At 37.3% G+C, this 8,857-nt stretch overlaps 1 non-coding gene across 1 annotated transcript; it reads left to right on the top strand.

The window, feature by feature from the left end:
- The first annotated feature begins 1,971 nt into the window (after positions 1-1,971).
- On the top strand, positions 1,972-2,077 carry LOC112534289. Its single transcript, XR_003078585.2, has one exon. It is a non-coding gene; the product is annotated as a small nucleolar RNA R71 (small nucleolar RNA).
- The last annotated feature ends 6,780 nt before the right edge of the window (positions 2,078-8,857 follow it).

The following is an 8,857-nucleotide window of genomic DNA, read 5'->3' on the forward strand; positions in this document are numbered from 1 at the left end:
CCTTCTCAAAATACACAGCACCATCTCCCTCTCCTCAGGTGTGAGATGAGCGGAAATAATAACCGGTAAGTGCTTTGCTTCATCTAGGTAGGCATATATTAAGTGCACTGGCAACTCTTTCAATTCAAGAACGGGCGGCTCCTCCAAAGAAGGCTTGACTTCTTTACTCCCCGACTGTCAAGATCAACAAAACCATCAGTCTTTTCATCATCAACATCGCCAGCCTAATAAGTGCTCTACCGCTCCAACACTTGTTCATTGGATAAATTATCCTCATTTTCTTGCATTGCCACTTGCAAAGGATCATCAATCATTATTTCCTGCAATTGAGATTCCATAATATCATTGATAAAATCAATCGAACAGACAGTACCATCATGCTCATATGGGTATCTCAAGGATTTAGTCAAATCAAATGTAATGCTCTCATCATCTACCCTAAGTTCCAGCTTTCCGCTACTAACATCTATCAAAGCTTTAGATGTAGCTAAAAATGGTCTACCTAGGATCAATGGGACATCACTCTCACCATTCATATCCATGACAACAAAATCCACAGGAAATATAAATTTGTTAACTTTAACTAGCACATCTTCTATAATCCTTTCGGGTGCCATGATTACATCGCTAGTTGTATACTCATCCTGGTAGGAGTTAGCTTAGAAGTGCTTAGTCCTAACTCCTCAAACAATGAACTAGGCATCAAATTGATGCTAGCTCCTAAATCAGCTAATGCTAGCAATTTCAATTTATCTCCAATCAAACAAGGTATAGTAAAACTCTCTGGGTCGCGTCGTTTAATTGGAATCTTGCTCTGAAACACTGCTGAGCATTCTGCATTCAAGGTCACCAATCCCAAATCCTCTAACTTCCTCTTGTTGCTTAGGATTTATTTTAAAACTTCACATATTTTGGCATCTGCAAAATAGCTTCAACAAACGACAAGTTAATCCGCAATTGTTTAAAAAGATCTAAAAATTTACCAAATTGCTGATCAACTTTATCCTGCTTGAGTTTTGCATGATATGGAATGGGAGGTTGGTATGGCCTCAAGGGAATCTTCTTCGAATCCTCCTTCTTTTCAACTGCTCCCTGTTCTTTCTCTTCAGGCTTGTCTTTATTTTCCGACTCATCCACCTGCACATTAGAATCATTATTAGCGAAAGGCTTAAATGAACTAGTAAGTTCCTTACCTGATCTCAAAGTAATTGCTTTGGCATGCTCCCTTGGATTAGACTCTGTGTTACTTGGAAGCGTGCTGGCTGCCTCTCGACCATCATCCTGAACAAGCTGCCCAATTTGAGTTTCTAAGTTCGAATTGAAGCTTGTTGATTCGAGGCAGTGTCCGTTTACTTTGAAATCATTCTCTGAAGTTGCAATGAACTTCATCATCAACTCTTCCAAGTTAGGTTTCTTCTCTTGACTACCTCCTAGTTGATGGGGAATAGATTGCATAGGTTGCTGCTGATGCAACCTCTAGTATCCTGGTGGACCTTGGTTATTAGAGTTCCTCCATCCAAAATTAGGATGATTCCTCCACCCTGGGTTGTATGTATTGCTGTAGGGATCATTCTGCTGCCTACCTACATAATCAACATGCTCAACGTTAGAAACATTAGTAGGCATAGAAGATGCAAACATACCTCCGCATTACAATTGACATAATGCGGTCCACCAGAATTCACATCCGGTGACGCTTGGACCGGCATCCGAAGTTGTTCTATCTTTTGGAAAGTAGCTCTACTTGTCTTTGCCAAGGCTGTTGTAGGATCTTTCGGATATACAACGGGCCTTGGACCTCTAGCCCATGGAATTTGCCACTGATAAGTGTTGGTGGCCATCTCTTCTATCAAATCCTGGGCTTGCTCAGGTGTTTTACTATTAATAGCTCCCCCTGCAGCTGCATCTACCATTTGTCTAGTAGCTGTATTCATGCCACTATAGAATGTCTGCACTTGCATCCAGAGAGGAAGACCATGGTGTGGGCAACACCTTAACAAGTCCTTGAAGCGCTCCCAGGCTTCGTGCATCAATTCTCCTTCACCCTGCACAAAAGAAGATATGTTATTTCGCATTTGAGCAGTCTTAGCAGGAGGAAAATACTTATTCAAAAACTTTTCAGCCAAAGAAGTCCAGGTAGTGATCGTTTTCGGTGGCAAGCACTGCAGCCATCTTTTCGCTCTATCCCTCAAGGAAAAAGGAAACAGCCTCAACCGTATGACATCATCAGTTGTTCTATTAATCTTAAAGGTATCACATATTTCCAAAAAGTTGGCGATATGCTCGTTCGGATCTTCGCTCGCCAATCCTCCAAATTGCACCGTATTCTGGATCATCTGGATTACATTCGGCTTTATTTTAAAATTATTGGCCGCCACGGGAGGCCTCACTATCCCAGTTTGCGTCCCTGCTAGAGAGGGCCTAGCAAACTCGTACATGGTCCTTTCATCATTACCTTCATTTGCATTGTGGTTCTCCATCTCACTAGTTTCACGAACAGGAATCTCTGCTTCAATCTCCTCCTCTACTGCCTGCATACGCCTCCTTAGCAATCTAAGAGAGGGCTCGGGTTCAGATAAAGGCTCTGTAAGATTAGGATTAGAGCTCCTGGTCATAAACTACCTGAGCACAATAAAGAACAACAACACCAACAAACGGGATAAGAACAAAACTATACACAGAAAATAAATTATGAACAAAAAGAGAAATGACTAGACTAACAAATATTAAAATTTCAATTTAGTTCACAGAAACCGTTCCCCAGCAACGGCGCCAAAAACTTGATGTGTGCTAAGCCAAGCAAGACTATAACCTAAGGCAGTGTACCTATTAATGGAGTATAGCTAACGGCGAGTACCAAGTGTCGTATTCCCCAAAGAACGTGTGAACCTAAATCTACTCAATCTTCTCTGTTATCTAATCACATAACATAAATGGTGTTGATGAATAATTTATAAATTAAATAATAGCTACTCTAATTGTTGTCGAACTACGTATACTAGGAAATAATTAATTCAAGTAAAAGAATAACCCTTTGGGAATTCTTGTCTCTAAAGAATGGAAACTAAGGGTGGAATTGATTGATTGAATCCAATTTCCGTGGGAAAATCTCTACACAATTAATGCCTTTCTCAAGGACACTAACATCTTAACTTAGATTAATTAGGTTGAAATCTCTTCCTAACTCTAATTACCCAAATTAGCATTATGTACCATTTAACACTATTGAGAGTTGTTAATTCTCAATCCGGTAGAACGAAAACCCTATCTCTAGGTGAATTCAATTCTAGGTTGCAAAGGACAATCCAAACCTAAACGTCTTTCTCAAGATCATTCAAATTTCAAAAATCATTCAACAAGATATGAAGAACAAATCAATAAATACTTCCATTGCAAACCAATATTGATAATCAATACATTCAATTCAAAATTTAAGTACAAAAATCCCTAGATAAAGAACCCCAATGGGTTAATAAGCTTAGGTAATCATGTTCATAATCACAACCAATAAGAATTCAATTACAAAAAAATGAGTAAAGGTAGAGGAACCCGAATACACCCTTGGATGAGAGTGAACAGCTCCAATTCCTCGTGCCTAATTTTGGATCGATTCTTGTTCCTCTTACTCGGATTGAAACCAATCGACAATCCTCGCCAATCTTTGATCTTTAAAGAGAATCCAAGTGAAACCTTGATCCAAGTCTCCTTTTCTCTTAGTTTCAACTCAGAAAACCCTTAGACAGGGAAAAAGATGAGTTTGGGACGTTCTAACCCTAGCTACCTTTTTTTTTCTCTCTTCATTCTTTTAATTAATACCCCTGTCGCCTCGAACACGTGTCCCCAATGTTAAGGACACTGGTGTTCTGGCCGTGTTACTCTCATGGCCATGCTCCATAAGGTCTACTTCTTCTTTGATGACCAACACGTGTTGGGTCCCGTGTTGGTAACACGAGAACACGGCCAGTGTTGAGACCAACACGGCCATGTTCAACTTCCTCATGCTCGTACTTAGCTCGTTTCGGCAGCTTTGACGTCCAATTATGCTCCAATTCTTTCCTTTTTCATTCTTTGACTTCTTTTGGACCTAATGCACACAAACATACGCATAGGGTGAGTGTTGGTACCAATTCACATCCAAATATCCATAAAATCGATCTTAAAAACCCTATTTAGATGTGTGTATTTTACGCACATCAATATCGTCATCTTCTTAAGGGTGCATTAGTGTGATACCATCATCTTCTTAAGGGTGCGTCGGTGCAATATCATCGTCTTGTTGAGTTTTGTCAGTCCGATACTGGCGTCTTTTTAAAGTCCATCGGTGCAATACCAACATCTTCTTAAGGGTGTGCCGATGTGATACTAGTGTCTTCTTAAGAGTGCGTCAGTGTGATACTAGAGTCTTCTTGAGTTGTATCAGTGCAATACCAACGTCTTCTTAAGGGTGCATTAATATGATACCGTCATCTTCTAGAGGGTGCGTCGGTGCGATACAGTCATCTTCTTCAATTGCGTCAGTGCATACTATCGTCTTCTTTAGTTGCATCAGTACATACCTTCACCTTCTTGAGAATATGTCGATGCGATACCTTCGTCTTCTTAAGTTACATCAGTGCAATATCGTCATCTTCTTGAGTTGTATTGGTGCGATACCAGTGTCTTTTTGAGGTGTGACGGTGCGATATCGGCACCTTCTTGAGGTGCGTCGATGCGATACCAGTGTCTTCTTAATGATGGTTATTAATATTCTAAAGGGCAACAAGTCATATTCAAGTTGTGTGTTGTACTTGAAAAGGACAATAGTGCCTCAAAGGGGGCCTCTTTTGACTTGAGGTTAGCATTGCATAAGAGAATCATACTTGTTTTAGGCGATGTTCTGATCTGCATGGACTGGAACATGTGTCCGAGTCCTAAGGATTGTTAAGCATTCAAACTTTTTGGATATCTTCAGTTTCTTATGTTGATAGGTTTATTCATGTATGCATGAGTCCATTTTAATTTATGCATGACATGTTTGCATTAGGTTAGGTAGGAAGGTGATGTCAATATGTAGAGGCTGCGAGAATTTCTGAGTGGGTACAATCTGGTGCTTCTGAGTGCTTGGTGCAAACTTGACCCTCTACAGTCTATCCTTAAGCTTCCTAAAACTTTAGTAGGATTCTCACTACTTCTAGTGGTATGGACATTAATACTTTAGTAGTAAGCCTTACGATTTTATTAATGTATGTCTGATGGGATGTAGTGGAGTCCTACTTCTTGCCTTGGCTACTTAGCCTTTGATTTGATGACTCCGAAGTCTATGCTCTTGCCTTGATGAGGTCTCAAAATGATTAGGGGAAAGTGATAAGGTAGATGCCTTCTATAGGAACTTACTTGTGAGCCATATTGTAGGCAGGGGTTTCGAGGGCACAACTAAGTGTCTCTAGCAACTACGGCACTTCAAGGCTTTTCAACCTAATTGGGAACATGCTAACTAATCAAAAAGACTAGTGCGGAGATGGGGGTTGCCACCTGAGTAATTCTCCGAGACACTTTTACTAATTGAGTGGCATACTAGATTCCATAAGGAAGCTTTGCGACATCCAGAGATGGATCTGGAAGCCAACTTCCTTATTTATGTATCTTACTTATTAATTTCATTATTTAATGGGCTACTCCTTATAAATATGTCAGTTTGTATTCTACAAACATCCATTACAGCATGTGAGGTCCTCTTAAGTCTAGCCTATTTATTAAGCCAAAATCATGTTTAGCCTACTTAACTGTTTAATTATGTATAAGGCCTACTTAGTCTAGCCTAATTACAGATTATGTATTTAATTCCATCCTTTAAGCCTAAATGGACTACCTTCTATATTAAGGTCCATTTGAGTGATCCTAAATCTAATGTGGCCCAATAATTTAATTAAAGTATGGCAAAATTCACTAAGTCTATATGGATTTTAAATTTAAGCCCATTTCACCATCCTTTAACCTAAAGTCTATATGTCCAATTTCAATTAGGCAATCACATAGCAGATATTTGGCATCCATTAATATAATACATGAATTAAAGTACAGGAAATTAAATTTAGCTATTACAACCCATCTACAACTAATAAATTAAAAGAAACTACCTAAAACTAAGCTACATTGTACAAAAATTGATCGAAATACACAGAAATCCAAAATCAAGGCAAATAATGGTGTAGAGCCAATCGATTGAGGTCACAAAGCTAATTGGCTCTAGGGCTTTTCTTTGGCTGGTTCTATGATTCTCTTGAAGTTCTCATGCTCCGAAGCCAATTTAACATGCACAAGAAACAAAAACACAATTAAAACTCAAATAAAATTAAGCCAAGGACATAAAAGAAATATTAAACTAAACCAAAACACATAAAAATGGTGTAAACATGCAAAAGAACGAACTTAAAGAAGGTAAGAAAAATTTACATGGCAAATTCTATATTTTAGCATGCGGTCCAAGGAGATAAACATAATTGGATAAAAGCATGAACCTAATATGTTATTCAAATCATTTAAGTCATCAAAGACAAAATCCATCATATTGCATGTTACTAGATTTAATCCCGAGCATATTGGATGTTATCATATTCAATTCCCAACATATTGCATGTTATAAGATTCAATTCCTAGCATAATGCATGTTATCAAATTTAATTCCCAACATAATGCATGTTATCATATTCATAAAAAAACCTAGATCTAATTAGAGAAATCATGTGTCAAACAAAATCATTAAAGAAAGTTGCCCTAATCATGTTTCTAAAATATAAGATAAAAGAACCAGTTTACAAAGATGAGGATGCCAATGATATTGGATTTGGGGAACCCTCTGATTGTCACTGTTGAATGCTGATCTTTGAGCCTTTAGAGATGATGAGGTGCTAGAATCAAATATTGGTTGAGAATCCAATGTTGCTTAGGTTTGGGAATCTTTTTTCATTTTGAAAATAAAGTTTCCAAATCTCAGTTCTTACTTAATGACTTTTCCTTTTGTTTCCTAAAACTCACTCTACTTTTTAAATGTTTGTGAATTCCCCTAAATCGCTAGTAGTCTGCGCTTCATGAACTAGCTCTAATAATTAATGAGCATAGCTCCCCCTAGGCTTAGGTCATCTTATTCTATTTATAGTAGTAGGATTAGAAAATCATAGAGAAGCCAATAAATACTTAATTATTTAAACTTTTAAAAGAATCGATTATCTTTTCCTTTATCAGATAAATATCCAGTAAAATAAAATAAAACCTTTAAAATTCAAATAATTATCACTAAATATATTCTAAAATCCCATTAATCATCATAGGTACCTTCTAAAAACTTATTTTTTATCAAATTTTAGAGTTTTAGGTAAAAAAATACATGTAAAACAACATCGGATTTTGAAAAATAGCCAATTGGCACTATATAAAGCTTACCGGCTCTGCATAGAGCCCATTCCACTGTATGCAGAGCCGATTAGCTTTAAGGGTAAAAATATTTTGAATATTTTGGCAATTTAGTCCTCGAACTTGTGAAAATTATCGTTTCACCCCTCAAACTTAATATTTCTCGCCAATTGGGTCCTAATTGATTCTAGAAAAGTAATTTTGGTTTAGTTATTCTCAACCTTAATTTGGACTTCCCATTCTCAATCTCTCGAGATTTGAGAAAGGCAGTAACTTTTATTATAGGATTTTCTATAATTCCTTCGATATTTGGATCCAAAAAATAGGTGTTGACAACTACCCCTAGTTTGTCAAAATTTATAGCCACTCCTGCAATTAAATAAATTGAAACAAATCATAATATCAAGAATATGGTATATTGATGAGTTGTAGAAGCCACTCCTAGTAAGCTCAACTTGATACAAAAATTTTGATTTGATGTGGGGACCACGCCCACTTGAGTTTCAAGGACTACGCTTGTTTTAATTCTTAAGGACTTCACTTGCTTTTGAATTTTGAGGACTTCGCCTGTTTTAATTTTGAGGATTTCTCCTACTTTTAATTTTTTTTTTATTTTCCACCTTCTAAGTGCTGAATTTGACTTTAAATTAGAAATTCCCACCTTGGGATGCAATTACCTTGATAGGTATCTTTTGGGGTCTATTCTAGTAATTGGCTCATCTAGGGACTAAAAAGTAGTTTTTAAAGGTTAGGGACCAAACGACACTTTTTCCTTCTCTACGATATATATTTATCCTTATTTCCATTTCTATATCCACTTCTAATTTCTTATCTTCTCTAAAAACCCCTTTCTACACTTTCTTTAGTTTCTCGCTCATTTCTCAGTTAAATTTCATGAAATCAGCCTCAAAATGGATGGCTCTTCTTCTAGATTTGTTGGACACACTCTAGTAGCAAAAAATTGGAAGTTTTTACTGCCAATTTCTCGCCAAAATGATCTTGGGCTTGTCAAAGGGGAGAAAATCCCCATTTTGGCAAACTGATCGAGCGTTTTCAATCATTGGAGAGGTATTTTTCTTACATTAAATCTTATTTCTTATAATTTAAAAACTATATGCATGCTCTATTTGCTTAATAAAAACAAGAAAAATTGCAAAAAAAGTCAAAAACATTATGCCCTAACCCACAGAGATGATTCTACTATGCGCACAACCGATCGGCTCTATGTAATGCCAATTCAGCTTTGCACAGCTCGAATCGACTCTGCATTGGTCGAAAACCAATTTTTAAGGTGTTTTGATAATAAAAATAATAACTATACTTACCTGTTTCAGATCTCGGTGTGTGTGCATTGCGTCCTTATACATGTTTTTATGCTTTTCAGAGCGACACCATCTCAATTAGGCTTGTTGGGAACTTTTACGGTGCTCTCGAGTGGTTTAATAAGCTGTCAGACTTAGTGTAGGAT

Source organism: Ricinus communis, chromosome 6, assembly GCF_019578655.1.
Source record: "Ricinus communis isolate WT05 ecotype wild-type chromosome 6, ASM1957865v1, whole genome shotgun sequence".
In the NCBI taxonomy this organism is placed as follows: Eukaryota; Viridiplantae; Streptophyta; class Magnoliopsida; order Malpighiales; family Euphorbiaceae; genus Ricinus; species Ricinus communis.